Below are 21,041 nucleotides of genomic sequence, written 5' to 3'. Positions count from 1 at the left end.
GCCCATACCCCAGCAGGGGCCCACTGACAAGAATCCCCCTGGAGTTGCTCCTCCTTTTCACCACTACAACCAACTTATTCACCCACTTCTTACTCTGGCCCAGACAATGGTGGTGGTGAGAAGGAGGAGCATTAGATGCCACTGCCTACTTGCTGGCTGGCTCTCTGCCTATCAAACAAGCAAACGGTAGCAATGATAAGAAAGGAGATGAGGAACAATCACAGCTGGTGACAATGGCATGAGAAGGTAAACTCAGTGAGAGAGGGGAACCACTGAGGATGCCTTGTCCAAGGATCCTCAAAAACCTGGAGTTGGCACTGTTCTTCACCCATTCCCGAAACCCATCAGGAAATGGAAATTGCAATGCACATGTGATGGTTGGTTTTTCTCTTAAGAGATTCACAAATGTTTAGACATGGGAGCCATTTTCATTAGCTACATAGATCTATTCCTCAAATAATCTTTCTGCTACCCTTGGATCAGTTAGCAATAATCATTTATTTATTTATTTATTTATCTATCCATCCATCCATCCATCCATCCATCCAATACTCCTCCAAATGCAAGAGATCCAAGGGCTATATACATACAATTTAAAAACAGATAACCTATTACAGAAATAAAAATTAAACCAATACAATAGAATTGAGAGGCATGACTATTTGACCAGCAAGCAAAACAATCAAATAAGAATTTAGCAAATAAGAATGTTTCGACTCAGGCCCCAAAATTACAGAGTTATGTTGAGTTGCGAGGACATCCAGAGCCATAGGACCACTATAAAGATGACCCTCACATGTGTAACACATACTGCAACCCAACTTGGAAATTACCAGAGCATAGATCAACATGGCAAGACTACTCCTGTCGATGAGTTCCTGAGCCACTACACTGCACAATTCGAACATGTCGGAGGGTGCAATTTTCAAATTATGCATGGCCACACACAATGCAAACGTTGCAACACCAGCATCTTCTGTGACATTACAAAAGATTGTACACTTATTACGCGGCGTCTCCAAAAAATATTGCCACCCCAAGCCACTCATTAGGTTGCTTCTGCAGTCACGCCAGCCCAACTGTAACCTCTCACACCAGAGAAGTTTCCTCCATGTGTAGCACAGAAAATTAACTTATGTTCTGTAGTCTAGAAACCACCACCTCTCCATCCCATAGGACCTTAAAACACCAGTAGATACATACCCAGTTTTCACTGTCCCTCTCCCTGAAATGTTGAGACGAGGGATGCAGTGTTGCCCTTCCTTAGCCAAGTCTGTTTGCATGGGGGTGTGGGGGAAGGAGAACAGATTTAAGGGCTTTTTTAAAGAGATTCTATTATGACATACTGCTGAATGTTATGTCAATACAGCCCTGAAATTTCATTTTGCAATATGTCATTATGGACACAAATTACCGAGAAAGGGAATTTAGTAAGCCTAGTGAGTTATTGAAATAGGCTTCAATATGTGCTTATCTTAGGGTAGGGAGAAGTCTGCATGTTGCCATGTGCCATTGGCAGTTCTTTAAATACTGTTTATACTGAACCCAGAAATACACAACATGCGTGTTTCATTATACAGGAATTGCCACTTCACTATGGTACCCAAAGAGGAATTATTTTCTCACTGTGGTGTTTCTATGCATCCCTTGTCAAGAACAAAATCCACTAAAACATCTCTAGTTAAGAAAAGCATCTAAGAATGAGGTACTGCAGCCTTCTTCAACCTGGAACCCTCCAGATGTTTCAGGCATAAACTCCCAGCAACTACAGCCAGCATGGACAATGGTCAAGAATTCTGGGAGCTGTAGTCCAAAACATCTGGAGGGCACCAGGTTGGAGAAGGCTGAACTAATGGGTTTAAAGACTAAAACTAGCAGACTCGAACCAGATATTTTGGAGAACTAAAAAGTAAAGGAAAAATATTCCCTAGAAAAAAAGACACTCCACTCTTCACCCTTCTAAACAACCTATGTAGACACAGCAACAAGCCTTTAAAATATTTAAATAGATGTACTAGTCAAGTGCTGTATTTTGGTTTAATTACCAAAGGCATGTATATGGAAGAACATACATGACACTTTTTACAACACAATCTGAGACATGGTTACTCAGAAATAAGTCCTACTGATGTGCCTCACTCCCAGGTAAGTGTGTATGGGATTGCAGCCTTAATATGTAATTTAGTGTAATATGTCATAAAAAAGCCACACGTGACCATTTCAAATACATTAAGCAGTTAGTCTTAAAAGACCTGCATGCTGTGTACTTTGTTCCACTAAAGAGCTACGTAAAAATACTATCAAACCCTTCCAATGAAAATTTGTGTATTCTACATTAAAGTTTTGTAAGAATATTGTAGGAAAACCTGGAGTTTTTTATTGTAATGCATGTTAAGGAAAGTGGGATGGCACACAATTCCCCTGATCATATTGCATCGAGAGATACAAAAGGGATAATTCTTCCACACATTAAGAATTATTTTTGATACAGCTAACAATTCAAGTTTGGTGATTTGTTTTACAAGTCAATCGAATTTCCACCTTGAAGATACTCTCTAAAATAGGACAAGGGTCGAAGATGGACTGTAGCATAATCCACTAACACACAACTCAAAAGCATAGTTATTTTGACAGGAATAAATAGAAGCAAACTGTAATCGCTCATTATGGTAAACAACAGGGGTATAAAAAATTAACTACCGTCTTCTTTAAAACTAGGGTATAGAGCAAGGAAAAAACAACAGCTTAAAGATAAAATGTGAGTTATCTCCACATCACTTAATGCAACACCTTGCAAGATCTGTGAACATTTCTGTATTCCTTGCACAAGCTGAAAAAAAAGCATTTGCCTCAGTATTACTATCAGTATTTTAGTATTAAACAATATGAAGCGGTTTCCAAAAGATTACATGCTGGGACATTTTTACAAAACCTTTCAAACAAAATGACCACTCAAGATAATTGCATCCAATACCATAAACTATCAGATTGGACTTTATCAGCAAAACGAAGGGGAGAAGTTTCCTAAACTTGGAAGGGGGGTTGGGGGAGAAAACCACATCTGAACTGTGAGAAAAAGCACTGAATGTACATCAATGCCTGTTACAATTTTACCTTGTCATTCCATAAAGACAAGGAGGCCTTCTAAACCTTCAGGAAAGACCAGCGAAAGCCCAAATCAATGAAGTGGATATGCATTTTGACAGTGTCTTAAATGAAGCCAGACTTTCACCCCTTACATAAATGCACAGTGTAATAGCAACTAACAACAGATATGAAGAAAAGGACTTGAGTCTTAATTCTGAACAATGAGTTTGAATGAAACTTCTTTCTAAAAACATGGTGATACACTGGAGAGTGTGTCCTATGTATTATCTCTTCCCCAAATGAGAAATAAACTTGAGGACAGTTTAAAAAATGATTTAAATATACAGCTAAACGTTCTGAGCTGCATTCACTCTTACAGGCATTAAGGGTAAAAAAAAGAAGAAAGAAAATAAATATTATAGGTGAATATTTATTTTGCTAGAAATGTATCATAATCAGCACTTACAAATAGCGCTGGTATACACACAATTTGGTTTACCTCAATTAGTTAGGAGCTTGTTCAGGGAAACTAGCATCTTCCTGACAGCAAGGGGGTAAATCATTATACTTCTATAAAATCATTATACGATATATATCTTAATGTCTTGCTTGCTACATCAGCCTCCAGACACAAAACCAAAACCAAACAAATCTGTGAAATATTAGGGCATAAGGGAGATGCCTGGAAATCCTATAGCTTGCTAGGCTATCCTATTGGAACAGGAAACGCCTTACTTTCTCTGGACACAGAAGGATTGGATTTTAACTAAGGAAGACACAAAAATATTATGGGAAACTGATCACAGACACTTCACTTTTCCTAGCCATTCAAACATTAACTGGAATTGTAACTTCTAGGAGAAATATTTCTTTCCTTCCTTTTGAAACTTAAAAAGATTTACCTGCTTTCAATCAAGCAAACATTGCTTCAGACTACAGCCCTTTCCCTTGTTCTCTTTCTTAATGAATGCCAAAAGCAAAACCAAGGTTAATTTTTAATATCAAAAAAGTTCCGTCTCCTCAGCCCTGCTCCTGGTTGAAACCACTTCAGGAGGAGACTGAAAACTATTAAGTATAGTTCTCTGCTGTATGTAGCTAGTGCTACCCAGTGCAAATTTTTATGGCATTTCCACTGTGGTAAAGTTTGGTCTGAATGGTGTTTTTTTTTTTTTACGTAAAAAGGAAAACGAAGTCACAATTTGCTATGGGAAAGAAAGAATACATTAATAATAAAAAGATAGTTATTCCTATATAGGGAGAGATCTCAGATTATAAAGGGTTTTGCTCTAGTCTTGCTTCTTTCTCCTCAGATGCATATCTGATACTTTTAAGGTAATAAATTCCAAAAGTTTTACGAAGCCAGAAGCTTCTAACCCTGATTCTCCCTTCACCCACTAAGACAAATTCCACAATTGCCCTTTTCTTACTTTGGTGTTTGAAAAATTCGTCTTTTGCACTGACAATGGAAGCTTCCAAAACAGAAGAGTGTGTGTGTGTGTGTGTGTGTGTGTGTGTGTTTAATTGCCAGTGGTTCCAATTACAATTGTGTCCTGTCATACCACAAAGTAATTTTATTGTGCTCACAGAACAACAGGTTGTTCAGATAACTGAAAAGGAAAGGGGGAGGGAGGTGGGGAGGGCTATCACATATATTTATATTGCCTCCCAAACTGAAAAATGCCTAGAGTCGTAAGGAATTTTGAGGGAGTAATACAAAACCATCCATTCCAACTGATTCTTAGCTAAAGAAGCATCACAGTGGTCGGTTGGTACACTGATGTCATAAACACAAAATGCATACAAAGCCATAGAACACCTGAGACATCTACATATCGCTTGTATTCGTTCTAAAATGACACACAAAACAAATGTCTTCACCTCAGATTCCATACGTCAGATCTGCATTAAATGACCTGCTGCTATTTATATTTTCCAACTATTTGAGACTTCAGACGTACTGACTTCTAAAAAACAAACTTTCACTAGTCTTCCCCAAGGATGTTTAGAAAACTTGTGGTGGATTTAAAACAAAACAAAACACACTATTTTATTCTCAATGCAAAATATTTTATTGATTAATTAATTATGTTTAACACCACCCTTCAACATCCGTTTCCAAGAGATACTATTTATCAAATCATTTGCTAGAGCCATTATGAACAAAGTAAATGGCAACAGGCTGTAAAAACAACAACAAAAACAGTAACAATACCCAGCATTTATAACATTCAAAGCGGTCCATATACAACAGGCTGGTTCGGTTTGCATGACTGCAACAAGCCACCTCAAATAACCCTACAACCGCCCATGGATTATGCGAATCACATCCGGCACACACTGCGGCTCTCAAAAAGCCGTGGTGCCTTGTTTTGATTGTGTGAATTGGGTCAGTTCTTGTGTGAATTGGGTCAGTTCCTCAGTTCTTACAACAACCCTCTAAGCTCACAATCTGCTCATATGCACATTTACTCAAAAGTCAATACCACTGATTTCAATGGGTATGCACAAGACTGCAGCTTCAGTAAGTCGCAGTGAGATTTGAACCAGGAATGCTTAGCTACTACACTATACTCGTCTCTAAAAGCATAATTTACCATTTACAGAATGCCGTGAAAAAGAATATTCCCCAAGATTTAGATATGATATATTCCATATATACCTTTCCACACCCTGTCCCTACAATCATCTTCAGAGGCTTTTCTCTGAGTGCCTCCACCAAATGAAGTAAGGTGGGTGACTACTAAGGAGAGGACCTTTTCATTTGTGACACGCTGGCTGAGGAATGAGCTTCCCAAAGAGGCTCGCCTGGCACCTACATTGTGGACTTTTCAACACCAGATGAAGACCTTTATATTTTCTCAGGCTTTTTAGTACTTCAGTATTAAAAACTGTATTAGTGCACTGTTTAGGTCTTTGCACTGCTGCTGGATTTTACTCTTTTGCTTTTTTCAGTTTTACCCTTATGGCTTTTATAGTATGTTTTACTATGTTATTGTATTTTATGGTTTTAAGTTTTGTTTTGCGAATTGCCTGGAAAGCTACAGCTACTGGGCAGTATAGAAATATAATACATATATACCTACATACGTACAGAACAAGCTGAAACTCGCATCAAAGAATGGGGAGGACAGGTTTATCAACGCTATGCTGATATGGTTTGAAAGTACATGATCACCAACCTCGCTGAAGCTAAGCAATCTAAGGTCAGGTCAACACCTGGAATGAAGATCTCCTGGGACTTCTATAGATCTTATTGGGCAAACCACTCATGCACTTTATGAATTAATGGGTGGGGCCACACTGACTACCCCACTTCGATGTTGCCCCACTCCTGTGTATGGAGCATGAACATCTTCCATAAGAACCCATTAAGCTTCCCCAGTAAATGGCGCATCGCTGTTGAAGGAATAGGACATTAGATGAAGGCTCACATTGCACCTCCCAAGAACGTACTGAGAAAGCTAGGCGGGCTTTGGGTAATTTAATTGTCACTGAATTTCAGCAAAAAGATTGCTGGCAAGGTATGCAGACTCACTGGAAGCTGGTGTGCCTACTCCTCTTCAGGCCGCTGTGTTCCCCTCCTCACACCACCCTACCCTGGGAAAGCCCTGACCACTATTACTCCAGTCGCTGCTTACCAACCAAATTTGGATCTTGCCCTGCCCAACCCTTTCTTCCTGCTCCTCCTGCCACTTACAGTAGGGGAGAGGTGCCTGGTAGTAGTAGCCTAGGTAATGTATTCTTCTCTACAGTAGTTATTTCTCCCTTGGACTCCCATCAGACATTTTGTGTCACTGAACCATGGTTAGAAACAAGCTTTCTTGCTTTTAGCCACTTCTCCCAATTGACATTTCAACTGGGACGTCAAGTTCTATTCCTCCATCACCTTGGAACTGTCCAGGTTTGATTAAACTGGGTATCATGTTCATTTCAATAAATAAATACGGAGCTGCTGCAGTCATTATTTGCTATAGAGGGTAAGATTTGGCCTTTTGTGGATTGTGTTGACATACCATATATCAACAGTGTGTGCAGTTTCACTATGCTATGCTAGAAAGCTCCTTAGGCTGGAATCCTATACACATTTGCCTGGGAGTAAGCTCCATTGAAAACAAGGATACTTGCTTCTGAATATACACGCATAGGATTGCACTGTATATGTCACATCTGCATCCAGTCTGGCATGTTTGGAAATAGGATACAAATGTACTGAAATAAATTAGGTTTAAGATTAGAAGTGACCATGGAAAGAAGGCAATCTTAATACGAGTCCACAAATATTAAAATGAAGGATTGACGCGTTGGATGCCTTGAAACTAGTTTCCCAGGTTTCTAGCAGGGTGTATTATGCACAAGATACCAAGAGGAATAGAAGGATCATTTGAGAATCATCCAGGAAATAGCTTCCTACCAGCAATAATGAAAAGTGGGAAGCAACTGATAGAAAATCATTAAGGGAGTCCCAGAAAACCATACAAAGCACTTTCATCACTGTTTACCAGCGAAGACTGGTAGATGATGAGGTAGAACAAGGAGTCACAAAAAGATCAGGCACACAAACGAGCCCATCCTGACCAGGCTATTGTAGGAAAATACACTATTTCCATGCAGGCTTTAGCTAGGGTGGCAACCAGCATTTAGATCTTCAGCAAAGCAACATTGAATTGCTGGGTCTCCTTTCATCAAATATATGTGGAACAACACCTACCACCTCCAATTATTACGTTAAATCCACACAAAACTATTTTCATCACAGACTTCAAGTTTTCATTCACTTTCATAAAATAATTTAGGCAGCCAAATCAAACCCAAACACCAAATTCATTACCCTTCATTGCTTTTATTCCATTGTCGTAAACAGCTTTAAAGCAAATGAAGCAAATTGAATACCTGCTTAAATTTCTAAACTTTTCCAGAGCTGACAAACTCCTATTCTCAACAACCTTACAAAACTAGCGACAAGTAAAAGGGGAACATGAAAGAAGTTATTTTTCCCCTCTAGTCCCTTTCCTGCCTATTAGTACCTGTGTCAGAATTCTCATTACATCACAGTAAATATTTAAATTCATTAAAGTCTTGTAGAGAACAAAACATACACTGATGTTTTCTGTTAAAAAAAATTGTGAAACACTTAGGGAGCTTAATTTCCATGTATTTCTAGAAGGGATGGGTCTTGTGTTTATATATACACAGCATAAAAAGACACTGACATGGGAGAGAAGCCGGGATAAAAATGGAGAAGCAAGGAGAGATCGCAAAAGATATAGCATGCTTTGCAGATGAGAGAGTGGTACCTATACAAAAGCAGAATAGGTCAGATCATTTTGCATTGATGGAAATAAAACATCTACTGTGTTTCACCTGCCACACCAATATGAATAAACAGGACTCTTCACCTACCATTGCAGACAGAAATCTTAAAAAAATAAAATAAGAGAGAGAGGTTCTTACAAATGCTTGTGTGTTCAGAAAAGGCAGCATACGGACCACCTTTCATACTATGTAACGTTCTTACAAATAATAGATTTTTCTTAATAGTGTAATTTGACCTCCGCCAGCTTAGTGTAATGGAAAAAAAAAAAAGGTGTGGAAGTACAAATCAAGTCATCAGTGTGGTTACCCAATTACTTAATTTGTCTTAGATTAAAAATGGGGGTCTTCATAGGTTTGTCACTGAAACAAGCCTACGCTAAACTCCAAAAGGCGGTTTAGAAGTGTATCTCAGCAACTACACAGTCTACATTCATAGACCAAATCAGGCAATGTATCTTAGGTTGATTTCCCAAACTGATTATTTTTCAGTGATCTTCACTAACCACCCCCAAAATAGAGCCTGCATTGAAACGCCATAATATTTATTTACAAAGTCTAAAAAAAAGACTAACACAGCTCTAAAAAAGTACTTGATATGCACCTGGCATTATGTTTATACATGTAATACAGCATCTGAATTTTTTTGACGGTAAAAGAAAGAAAGGTAGTATTAGGACATGGATAAAGTATACACTTATGATTATAGCAGACAAATTTGTGTTTATATCAGAGAATCAGTCCAAGCCTGAACTGCCAATTGGCCCGAACCAAGAAATGTTATACTATGCTGTACAACTTAGATATACGTTGTAGGCACATTTTAGTCTTTTCTTTTTCTTGAAGCAGGAAACAAGAGATTTACCTTACTAAAATAGTAGCATTCCTACAGTATGTTCAGCCGACTTCCATAGGATTAAATTACATCAAGTTAATGAATAAATACACAATATGCAAGTTACAGCATAATACTGACTACTTTCTATAATTAGTTCAAAGACCAATGGCATTAATGTCAGATCTTTCCATGCTCCATTTGATGAAAAGAGAACTTCCACATATACCCTGAGAGTTCTGCGTCTTTCTCCTACCATTATTAGAGACGCACAGACAACTGAACATCTTGAATTTTGATGGCAGAACTTGTTTTTGGAGAGCCATCCATTCAGGAATTCACTCGTCCCACTTGTCCAGCAGAGCAAGTGCTATCTGACTTTCAGGGCAAAGGAAAAAAAATCATCTCTCTTCACAGATATTTGCCTGAAGGGGTCAGAGAGGGGAAATCTGTTTCAATTTTAAGAAGTGGCATTTTTTTTTTGTCTATTTAGGCCTAAACAATGATCTATATGTTATACCAGTCTGTTTTGTACATTATGTACTTAACCCATTTTCTTACAACTATTCATCCCTAATTTTAAAACATTTGTGCAGACAAATGATTCGACCCTATTGACTCATAAATGTGTGCCATCTTCTGTAAATCTCTTCATTATTTTTTTCCATAGCCAGTTTCTGCCTACGTATTTGCCTACTTGCCTCTGTAGCACTGTTGCAGAGTGAAAAGGATACGCTTCAAAAACCCTGTTAAAAACATCAGATGGGAGAATGACAATACACTCACACATATGAGAGAGAGAAAGAGAGAGAAATCTACTGCATATTCTGTGTAAACACACACAACGTAAGACAGACCCAGTGATTAAAAAAAAAATTCTATCCTCTGCACTATATATTTCAAACCTATACAGATATTTACACTCCCCATTTTAAAGCAATACTACTGCCAACTGCCAGAGCTAAAAAAAAAAAAAGTACACAATTCAAAATATGTTACCTTTGTTCAAACAATACTGCTGTTCATTATATAATAGAAACTGTCATACTTAATCTCTCAGGAACCCAGAAATAGTAAATTCTTAGGCCAGAGGTGGTTTAAAATGGTTTGAGGCAAAACTGAAACATAGTATTTAAGCAAATCTTGAATAGGAACATAAGCACGATTGATGAACATTTTACATCATCTTCCACATATTCACTTTTGAGCCTCACAAATGAACTAACAACCCTGGGAAAAGGCAAGCATTCTGTATTCCAGATGCTTTGCACAAGATTGGAAAACCTATCGTTTCCCACCTTTTTCTTCCTCGTTATTAGAGCAAAGAATTTAAGTTACGTATAAAAGGAGAATCCATGGATAGCAACGATACTCAATGTTCAACATACTTGGAAGAATCCCAGTTAAATTCTATTAAAATCTATATGTAGAAAGTTTCCATACTATACTATTTCAGGATTAGAACACAAATTGTTTTGATATTATCTACAATTGTGTGCTAAGCACCAATTTGGGGACTGGAATATTTCCAAGTTTTAATTGGTAAAAAGAGATGCAAAACCAAATCAAATAAACATAACTCCTGCGAATTTGTGTACATGTGTGTTAAAAATCTGGATATAAACACAAAGAAGTACTGGATACTGAGCGAGATTTGGTAAGCTAATTCATATGCAGCTTGATTTACAAACCAGCTGAGATGCAGTACCAAGATTGAGCCGTTTTCCCCCAATGTCCTTCAATGGGAGTAGGTTAACGGAAACCATTTCAAATGTCTTTCAGGTCCTCCAGTTATTGTATAAAATACATTAACAAAGGCTTGAATATGCGTACTTTCATATGATGTGAGTGGGTGAGCAAAGATTCATAACCATCTAATTTTATTGCATAGTCTAAAAATATGGTTGGATCAGCTTTTTCCCCAAAACAACAACTACGTGCTAATCCCAAAACCAGTATCAAACCCTAGTCACATCAAAATGTGTTTTCCCCAGGTGAGAATTACAGAAACAGCCCCACAAGAAGCTTCTACAGATGAGAATGATCTTGAATAGAGTGACATTGAAATGAAAGCTAAAGAACGAGACAAGTTAAGTCTAGGGTTTGAACTCCAGAGAGAACTGACATTTTAAAAAGTGGTGCCACTGAATTATAGTTCTCCACTTTGGGTGGGGCACCCTTTGACTGGGTGGAGCGCCTCCCCTAAAGGAAAGGAAAACTGGCACAAGCTGACTTGGCCTTTGAGAGATTCTCAAGTTTGCCAATTTATGAAGTCGCACCAGCATGAACTTCACCAAGATGTCTCTTGCCTAATCCAGTTACAGACAGAAACTTCTGCTGGTGTGAAAAGTCTAACCTGGGGAAAGAACGGGGAAATGTGACTGGGGGAGGGAATAAAGCAAATACTAAGTTTTAAAATGTTAAAATAAATAGTTGAAGAAATAATAATTATCAGCATATGCAGTATAGTTTAAAAGTTGACTGTTCATATTCTCAGTAATTGCCAAATTTGCAGAGTCAAAAGAAGTATAAAATAAGCAACATAATGAATGTAAGTTTGTTGTTTTTTTAATTGTGTTTAATTGGTTGATTGGTAACAGGCTGATCATTCACATTTGCAATGCCATTTTCCCCCATTGTAAGGTTCACATGTTTTACGCCATACATTAACAGGTGTAAATTATTCCTTGACATTTTTTTTAGTGCTAACTGATCTGATAATAGCAATTATTAATCCAGAGACAAATTGATTCTTCAATTAAGTAGAAGGAGGAGGAGGAGGGAGGGATAATACATTTCAAAACTTCATGGGGAAACTGCTTTTTCCAGCTAGCTTAAGTTACCATAACCTGAAACACACCAATATTCACAGAATGCATTTAGAGAAATCTAGCAAAGATCAGCGGGAAAGTTGTGTGTGTGTGTTTTTTTAATAACTGATTGAAAACAAGAATAAAAATAACTGCATCAACAGGGTCTTTCTTCTCCAGGCTTCAAGCCCGGTTTTTCCTGAGTGCTTAAAAAAAATGGCAGTTCGGCCACTAAAACCAATCCAGAACATTATTAAAAGTTAAAAGCTACCAATTACTTCTGTCTGTTCTTTTAAAGGAAAGCTTGGCATTACGTCAGTCGGTATAAAGAAAACAAGAGAGAGAGAGAGAGAGAGAGAGAGAGAGAGAGCGCACACAGAAGAAAGAGAGGGAGAGAAAGTTTCCTTCTTGTATAAATAAAACCACCCGGGGAAGGTGTCTAGCCTCTTGTAAAGGGTTTATTGCAAGCTTTAAAAAGGGCTTGCTGCTTTTTGAAAAATTAAATTTTATTAAATAAATTTCAGAGAGGGAACGAAGACAATCTGTGTTCAGAGGGAAAAAAGATTTCTCATATAGGAAATCCCATTGATCACCTTCAACTTTGGAATCAAATAATGTATTTGAAGATAGAACTTGCTGATTGAATATACTAAGCAAAAACCTTCCAACATTATACATTGACTCCCCAAACATGGAAAGTAGTTTTTACAATTTAACAATGGACATCACCCAAGTTCCACATATGTTTCGTGTGTGTGTGTGTGTGTGTGTGTGTGTGTGTAGGTGGGGGTTTAGTTATAAACACTAATGTCTAATATTCTTTAGATAGGATATTTTATAGGATAATTCACATCCTACATGTACGAGTTTGATAGGAAAATTATGGGACACTATAAAGTTGGCTACTAGACAACAGAACTTTTCCATGTGCGTAGTGATTGAGGCATAGAGAAAACCATGCTGAATTTGAGACGCATGGAGAGGCAAGTCTCTAACTAATATGACATTTCTTTACATCTAATTCACTAAGGTCGCCATCACTGATATGGGCATCTCGAACAAGCAGTAATTCATTCACCCATGAAATCTACAGAGGAGGCTGCAAAGCAGGCAGGTGAATTAGTGGGAGTGTAGAAGTTATGTTCAGGTAATAGGACTAACACAGAAGAGATCCAGATAAATGAGGATTTCCTAACCATCCCGGAACAGTGCCACTGCAGGGCCTCCCCCTCACTAATTCCAGATTAAAGGTTTTTGTGAAATACAGTTGTACGCTTCCCTTTAATTTTTCCTGCTTAAAATTGGGGCATTGGGCCATACAGTTGAAAGCCATCACAGTACACTATCATTTTAAATAATGGAGGGGGAAAAACTTTTAGTATAAGCATGTTATAAGCTATCAGCACAGACTTTTAAATAGTTAGCTTCAAAGACAGTTCTACAAATTATTGCAAAAATAAACCTAAAATTAAAACCCTATTACACCTTTAGTAAACATTTACTCTACAATAGTTTACCTGTTTTCAAGAAATATAATGCAATTGCTATAAACTTGATCCGTGACTGCGTTAAACTAATTTCAATTAATCAATCTCATAGAAGTCAATATACCCCGGTCTACTGTCATTAAAGAAAGTGTACAAGTTTAGGATTTTCAATAGAATTGGGATTAAACTGGTTTAGATCTAATTGTTTTAAATCTAACTAGTTTGTGGATTAGGCCAATATTGAGTTACGTGGTTTTACAATGCGATCCTATGTATGTTTAATCAGAAGTACGTCTCACTGTGTTCAGTAGGACTTACTACCAGGAAACTGTGCACGGATTGTAGCCTCAGGACACAATCCTATGCATGTTTACACAGAAAAAAGCTGGCTGGGGAATGCTGGGAGCTGTATGAAATTTAAACCAATTCAGGCAGCAATCCTATACACATTTACCTGGGAGATATTCCCTCTGAATTTCAGAGGACTTATTTCCAAGTAGACATGAATACAATTGTGCTGTTAAACCCACTTAAGTGAATAGGACAAACTGACTAAAATGTAAGGACTTTAACTTTACTTTTTTCAAAAAGTTGTCACAAAAAAATCAATGTGACAAAACAATTGGGTTTTGTCACAATTGGGTTTTCCTTCCCATCTTGCATTGAAAGTAATCACGGAACTATCAAAATAGTCTATATTTGGGTGGAGGTTTTAACTGTCAAAACTAAATCATAACTCTGTTGTAACAGTATATAAGAAGGAAGTTCAAAAAGCATGACAGTCTTTTAAAAAATGTCCTTTAAAAAAACACAGTTGAGAATAAAACTTGTATTTAAAGAGACAAAAATAACAGTGCAACAGGTATGCTCTAATTAACTCTTCCAAGGGTTGATAATAAATGGTATTAATAAAAAAACACAATTATTAATTTTAATGTACACACTTTAATCAGTAGATCAATCAACTAAAAGGTATGTTGATTAATTGGAATGCTGAAGTATGATCTGTGGTGCTGTGAATTACTTGGGCAGTTGTTTTTTAGTCTGTTTTTGGTGTGCTACTGAAATAGGAAATGAAGAAGGAAAACATTAAAGATGACCTTTGTGGAAGGTGATATTAAATATTTAGATATTAAAGAAAGTGGAAGCATTCTTTAATATCTAAAAAGAGCATCTATAACATGTCTTGCTATACAGGTGTCTGGCGACTGTAATCAATGCAGTTAACAGTTAAAAGGTACATAAGCTTAAAATCTTTAAGTGAGTGACAGCTCTACTAATAATTCATAGTAATCACCAACCTGAAAAAATAACTAGCCTTCCTTTCTACTTGACAACCTCAAAAAAGGTGAACCTAGCCAACAAAGACTTTCCTGTACCTTAAAACATACATACACACACACACACACACACACACACTTGTACAAACCTAATTTTAATCACTTACATGTTGAATTGTGAAGTGAAATATTTTGGGCAGAAAATTCTACATTTATGGTTATCCACGACTGCCAAAAATACAAATCTAAACTACTCCACTAGTTGTCTTGAGGAAACTAAATTAAGCAAAGGCAAACAGCAACTGGAAAGTTGTCAGTCTTCCGGAATGAATGGCTTCATTTTACAGAACAACCAAAAATCCTAACATCAGAATATATTGCTGTCTGAAGCCAATACTTTGACCAAGAGACTCATCCCAAACACATTACGGCAAAAGTAATTCTCACTGATTTCAATGGATCTTAAATCCATCTAAATGTTCCTAGGATCATGGCTCATGGGTTCCTAGTTTATTTCAATGGAAAGCAAATTAAAAGCATCATTAATTCCCACTTGGCTTTTCTGTGGACAAAGAATAACTTTTTTTAGACTCCCAGCCGGACATGTTCAAAATGTTTCACCACAAACTGTTTTGAATATTTCACCATAAACTTTTTTAACCATGTTAAGTGTGGTGCAGCTCACAAATGTTTATGGCAATAAATGTTGCCAGTAAGGCTACAGGTGATAATGTTCAATTAGTTATTACATTTAAATGTTGACAAATATTAATAAGTAAGCCACATATATTCAAAGACATACATACACATTTTAAACCTTCTACTGAAGATGTACAAATTATGATGAAATTCATGTTTTTCAGTTCCATAAGTATTTTTTCAAAAAGGGACATTTCTGAAATTCTTAAACGTTTGCAGATTTTGAGCTAATCAAGGCTATACATCACTTTTAAAGAATGGGTCCATAAGGCGAACTACCTTCATACCTTAACAGCAAGAAGTAATTAGTCAGTGTGACCTTAATGATTGGAAAAAGTAAGGCATTCCTAAGAGCTTCAGCGAGGCTGAAAAACAAAATATGGCCTGAATGCTGAAGTCTAATGAACAGGCACTGTAAGAACCTCTTCTACAAGGACTTGATTTTACTGCCTTTACACATGCTTCATGCACAGCAGCTACAGAGTGTATTAGGAGACCGATTAAGGCTACAATTCTGTGAACGCTTACTCAAGAGTATTCAGAAAACTCAGTGAGACGTACTCATGGGTAAATATGCTTAGACCCATGCTGGAAAAAGGATACAACAAATGTTATGGGGGAAAGAATCTTCACAGAAATACACTGGAATTACACTTAATAATAATTATAATTATTATTACTATATACTCACACACCTCCACAAAAATAACACTGTTTACTTTATTGTTAGAAAGTATGCATAGTTCTCTTCCACAAATACCTGAAAAAGCAACTACATACTTGATGCAATAAATGCATTTCAAAACTAGTATTTTAATTCCTGGCTAAGTTGATCCACTGCGGTCTCACATCCCAAGTTCTCTAAGTGCCTACTTGGGGGATGTTAACAGTGAACTCCATCAAACTACTCTAGAGTAAATCACTGCCAGAACAGTTTATACTCCACTGATGAAAATATACCTGCTGAGGCCCAAACACTTCAAAACAGTACCCGAGATCATATCCTACGCAAAGAAATGGAAGCTGAAAACTATTAGAAGTTTGTCATGAACTGGCTTTAAGGTATACCTTTCAATAATCAGGCTCCATAAAAACCAAGTTTATATTCTTTATTACCCATAATACTCAGAGGTAGCATAGTGGGTTGTGAACAAAACTCACTCTTAGATACAGCTCTAAACTGTTATCATGTCAATTTAAGTTGTGAATGTGGCGCTAGAGATTTCAGGATTTATATGAAGCTAAGCAGCTGCACAATAGTATAACACTGATGATGTGTAATCTACAATCTAAAGTTTAACTAACCTTACACCTTAAAAAAAAAAAAGTAAGAAAAGCCTCTATGCTTTTTTTTTTTGCTTTTTTTTTTAAGGGAAAAATGAAATGCTCAATTTCTTTGGATTAGCCATCTTGGTAACAAACTTTCACTACAGTCATTAAAAAAAACTTGCAAAATGTTGATATCATTTCCAGACGGTTTTGTCAGCATTACAATTTACAGGAAATAGTTGGTGTTCTCATGAAAGCTGTGCATTTACTTGCAAGAGCAAGGGGACTTAAAAAAAACTTTCTTTAAAGTTTGCTTTTGCTAAGATTTCTGATATGTCACTCTGGTGAAATATTTGAAAGGGCTTCCTCACCTAATGGATGCATTGTGAACAAGAGGGCAAGCACTGCTCTCTGTTCAGACAGCACTAATGTAAACTTTTATTGTTGTTTTGTCCTCATAAGAAACTAACTCTTACCACTAATTTGAACCTTACATTTGTAACTCTAGCTTTTGTTTCCTACATAATCAATGTAACATTTTATAAAATATTTTTAAAGCCACAGACGTCTAGAGGACAGTAGACAAATTCTTCCAACAGCTATCCACCGTAAGATTCCTATTTTAATATTTTTAAAAGAGAAAAAAATGAAACTGTAGGAATAGAATGTCAGGCCTACTAAAATAAATAATGTGCTAATGATTTACACAAAACACCAAAAACTCTCTGCATTCCTGTTATCCTCATTATTTACTATTATCGTTAACTTGCAGTAACATTCACGATAGATAGTAACTACATACACTCTCACACAAAAATAATAACCATCCATTCTATGTGCCTTCCCAATTCCCCATTCACACTTTTCTTAATTGCATTTTCTCCAACTTTGTTCCAATACTTCCTGGCCATTGGCAAGAGGATGAATGAAGAGCATGTTCCTCATGAGATCTCATGTTTACTTCATCACTTGGCCTATGACTTTTTTCTTTCTTTCTTCTTTCAGTCAATGAAATTCAGAGGTTTGACATTTGTGGATAGGGAAAAAAATGTAACTGACGTTTAAGTGTACTTATGGGCTGGCATTAGCTTTCTTTAGGAAATGTGTGTGTGTGTGTGTGTGTGTATATATATATATATATATATATTTAAGAAATAAGTTGTTGAAGGTCCTAAAACGTGAAATGACACCTTGTTTACCAGAAAATAAAAATAAACAATGAATCCACTAACTAAAACCTGCCAAAATGGCAGGGAGAATTTTCCTCTGACAACAGGGCTCAAGTCAACCCTGGAAGAGCTACTGATCAAAGGCAAAGATCAGAGGAGGTGGGGGGGGGGAGAGACCCATGGGGTAGAAAGTGTCAAATTTGCACAGCAGCACTCCCCCCCCCCCTTAAGATCCTTCCTGGAGCTTTTAATAACAAGCCCACCCCCTCTCTTGCTTTATTTATCACAAGTTAACTATCAGCACCACTGCAATCTTCTTTTAAGAGTATTAGGAAGTTTCCACCTCTCCATTCATTCAGTTCTTTCAAAGGGGCAGTGGGGGGAAGGGGGAATCTGTCACACAGATCCTAAGAGTAAAGGGGGGGGGGGGTCAGTGGAATCTAGACAAAGTAAAGTATAGCAAACCTGGGAGAACTGACCAGGGGTTTCCTGGCCTTTAAAAAATGGGGCAGGGGAGTTTTTAACTCCTTTAAAAGATGTAATCACCACCAATAAGTCACCTTTCCCCCTGGAAGCGGTGGTAAAAGAGACCAGGAAAATCATCTCTTTTCTCCTCTGCATCTAATAAATAGATATCATACAATGCTCATCACCCTTCTCTGCCTTCCTTCACTTGGGAAGTTTTTGCCCACCCCTTCCAAGAATTGCACACGTAACACAGAATACACACACACACACTTACTACTTTTCATGATGATCTCCCTCTTCAGCCTGGATTTTTGTCACGATCCCCATTAAAAAAAGAAAGAAAGAAAGAAAGAAAGAAAGAAAACTTCTTCCAAACACAACTCGAAGTGTGCACAGATCTGGAAGGGTTGCAAGCTCTTTGGATGCAAGATTTGCAAAATTAAAAAAAAAAAAAAACACAAAGAAAACCTCTGGGCTCTCCCTCCTTTGCTATATGGAAGGGAATTAAATCAAAGCTATGCACATAGGAGGGGAGGGGAATCAGGAAAGACACCAGCAGCTTTAGAAGTTCTTTTCTTGTTGGGGGTAAAGGGGGAGGAAGGGGGAAGGGCTTCCCTTTTTGCTTCTCCTCGGCTGCTGAACTTGACCCCTGCTGACTCCACCAACAGGGCTACTGCAAGTTTTCAAGTCGCCCATTTCCCAGGCATCAACACATGGTTTTGACCCACAAAAGCCAGACCAGGGGAAGGAGGCGGAGGATTAAAAATAAATTAAAAAATAAAAACAGCCAAAGGGGGGGGGGGATCAGTATGAAATCTGAGCTCTTGCTTCTCCTTTTACACTCTTTTAAAAACACACACAGAGAGCACCCCCCCTTTTCCCAATCAACCTTAATCCTCTCTCTCTCTCTGATTTCTCATGGCACACACATCCCCACACACACACACGTCAATACACATTTGCAAAATATATAAACCCACAACCAACACAAGTCACATACGCAGCGTTCATCAGAAGCAGGAACGGATTTGCGCACCCCCCCATCTCCACCCCCCCTCCCGACACCACATCTAAACACACAACACGGTCCCTGATCTTGTTATTTCCTAACGCCCCCCCCCCTTTGAATCTCTCCCCACCACCACCACCACCACCGCTTACCTGTTGATTAATCAGCAATAATAATAATCGCAGCAGCTTGAAAGATGGTGGAACTGTCGCTTGAGCCATGAACCGTCTTTCTGTTGTTTGCAACAGAGTTGATCTTGGATTATTTTGGAAGAGGTGGAAAGGGGGGGGGGGAGGTGAGGGAAGGAAGGAAGGAGGAGGAAAAGCGAAGGAAGGAGGAGGAGGGAGGAAGAGAGAGAGAGAGAGAGAGAGAAGGAGGGGGTTAAGAGGAAGAAGAATGGGGGGAAACGATCTGCCTTTACAACCCCCCCCCCTTCTCGTCCCCTCTGCTGATGGGGAGAGAGCGAGAGAGAAAGGGGGAAGCGTAAAAGACCTGGATGTGCCTGGTTATGTTTATAAAAGGAGCGGGGGGGGAGGGGAGCGGGGGGGAGCGAGCGAGCGAGCGACAGCCTGGCTTCTAGCGAGGCAAACAAGCCCCAAAAAAGGAGGAGAGCGGAGCAGGCTTTGGAGATTGCAAGGAGATCAGCGCTTTATCAGAACTGTTATCGCTTGTCAGGACCTCAGTCTCCGAGCATTACGTCAGTTTCAAGACACCAACACTATTAATATCAAAGGGAGCCTGAGCGAGAGGAAAGCGCCACCCCAGACGGGGAGCCCTTAAAGAGACAGTGCAGGCGCCCTGCTTGCCGCTGCCGGCCTTAGCCCGGCCTCCCTCCCTCGCTGGCGGCGGCGGCGGCGGCTGCTCCTCCTCCTCTCGCGCTCGGGCTCTTTCTCGCAGTTCGCGGCGGCGGCGGCGCGGCGGCCCCACGAGGCAAAGGCTGCTCGGGGCGGGCCGAGTCATTCACACGTCTTTGCCCTCTCACTTCTCCAGAGGGCGGGGAGCGGCCGGGCGTGTGCGCGAGTAAGTGCAGGGGAATGGCACCGGCGTTCAGCAGCCACACAGCAGGCCTTATCCCCGGAGCCCCCCCGGCCCCCCTTCAGTTTTGCAGAGGAGGACTTTCTTGCCCGAAGAAGCAGTTGTTATTTGCAGTGCGTCACGCAGGAACTTTTATCAAGACAGGCCAGGCCAGGAGCATGTGAACCTGGCGTAGACCGAGTCAGACCACGGGTCCACCTGGCCCAATATCGCTGACACGGGTTGGCAGCGGCTGTCTAAGGTTCCGGGCAGGATTTTTTCCAGTCTACCTGGAGACCCCAGGGAATTGAATTTAGGACCTTCTGCATGTCAAGCACGTGCTCTGAGCTCTCTGGCCCCTCCTTTGCCCAGGCTGGTTTTGCATAATGGGCATAATTCTGTGCCTGTCTACTCAGAAGTAAAGTCCCCTTGAGTTTCCTGTGACCCAAGCCCCAAGTATAGGATTGCCACCTAAATTGCTCATTGGGAGGGGGTGAGTATCGATGGGAGACGGCTTCTAATCACCAGCACTTACAGGGGTTAGGACACACCCTCTCATGTACACATACGTACACAAACATAGTACACATACCTACGCAAACAT

At 38.9% G+C, this 21,041-nt stretch overlaps 1 protein-coding gene across 2 annotated transcripts in view; it reads right to left on the bottom strand.

Annotated features, from left to right (window-relative positions):
- TRPS1 (transcriptional repressor GATA binding 1) overlaps positions 1-19,669 on the bottom strand; it is a 326,129-nt gene extending 306,460 nt beyond the window's left edge. For both annotated transcript variants that reach the window (XM_084848919.1, XM_084848921.1), the window contains exon 1: positions 19,576-19,669. The gene's annotated coding sequence lies outside the window, so the exon portion shown is untranslated. The remainder of the gene's footprint in view (positions 1-19,575) is intronic.
- Between the last annotated feature and the right edge of the window lie 1,372 nt (positions 19,670-21,041).

This window comes from Heloderma suspectum, chromosome 4, assembly GCF_057233095.1.
Source record: "Heloderma suspectum isolate Gila_16-S chromosome 4, 16-S_ref, whole genome shotgun sequence".
Taxonomy (NCBI): Eukaryota; Metazoa; Chordata; class Lepidosauria; order Squamata; family Helodermatidae; genus Heloderma; species Heloderma suspectum.
Note: the sequence above shows the minus strand (reverse complement) of the source record. Positions and strands in the feature narration are given on the sequence as shown.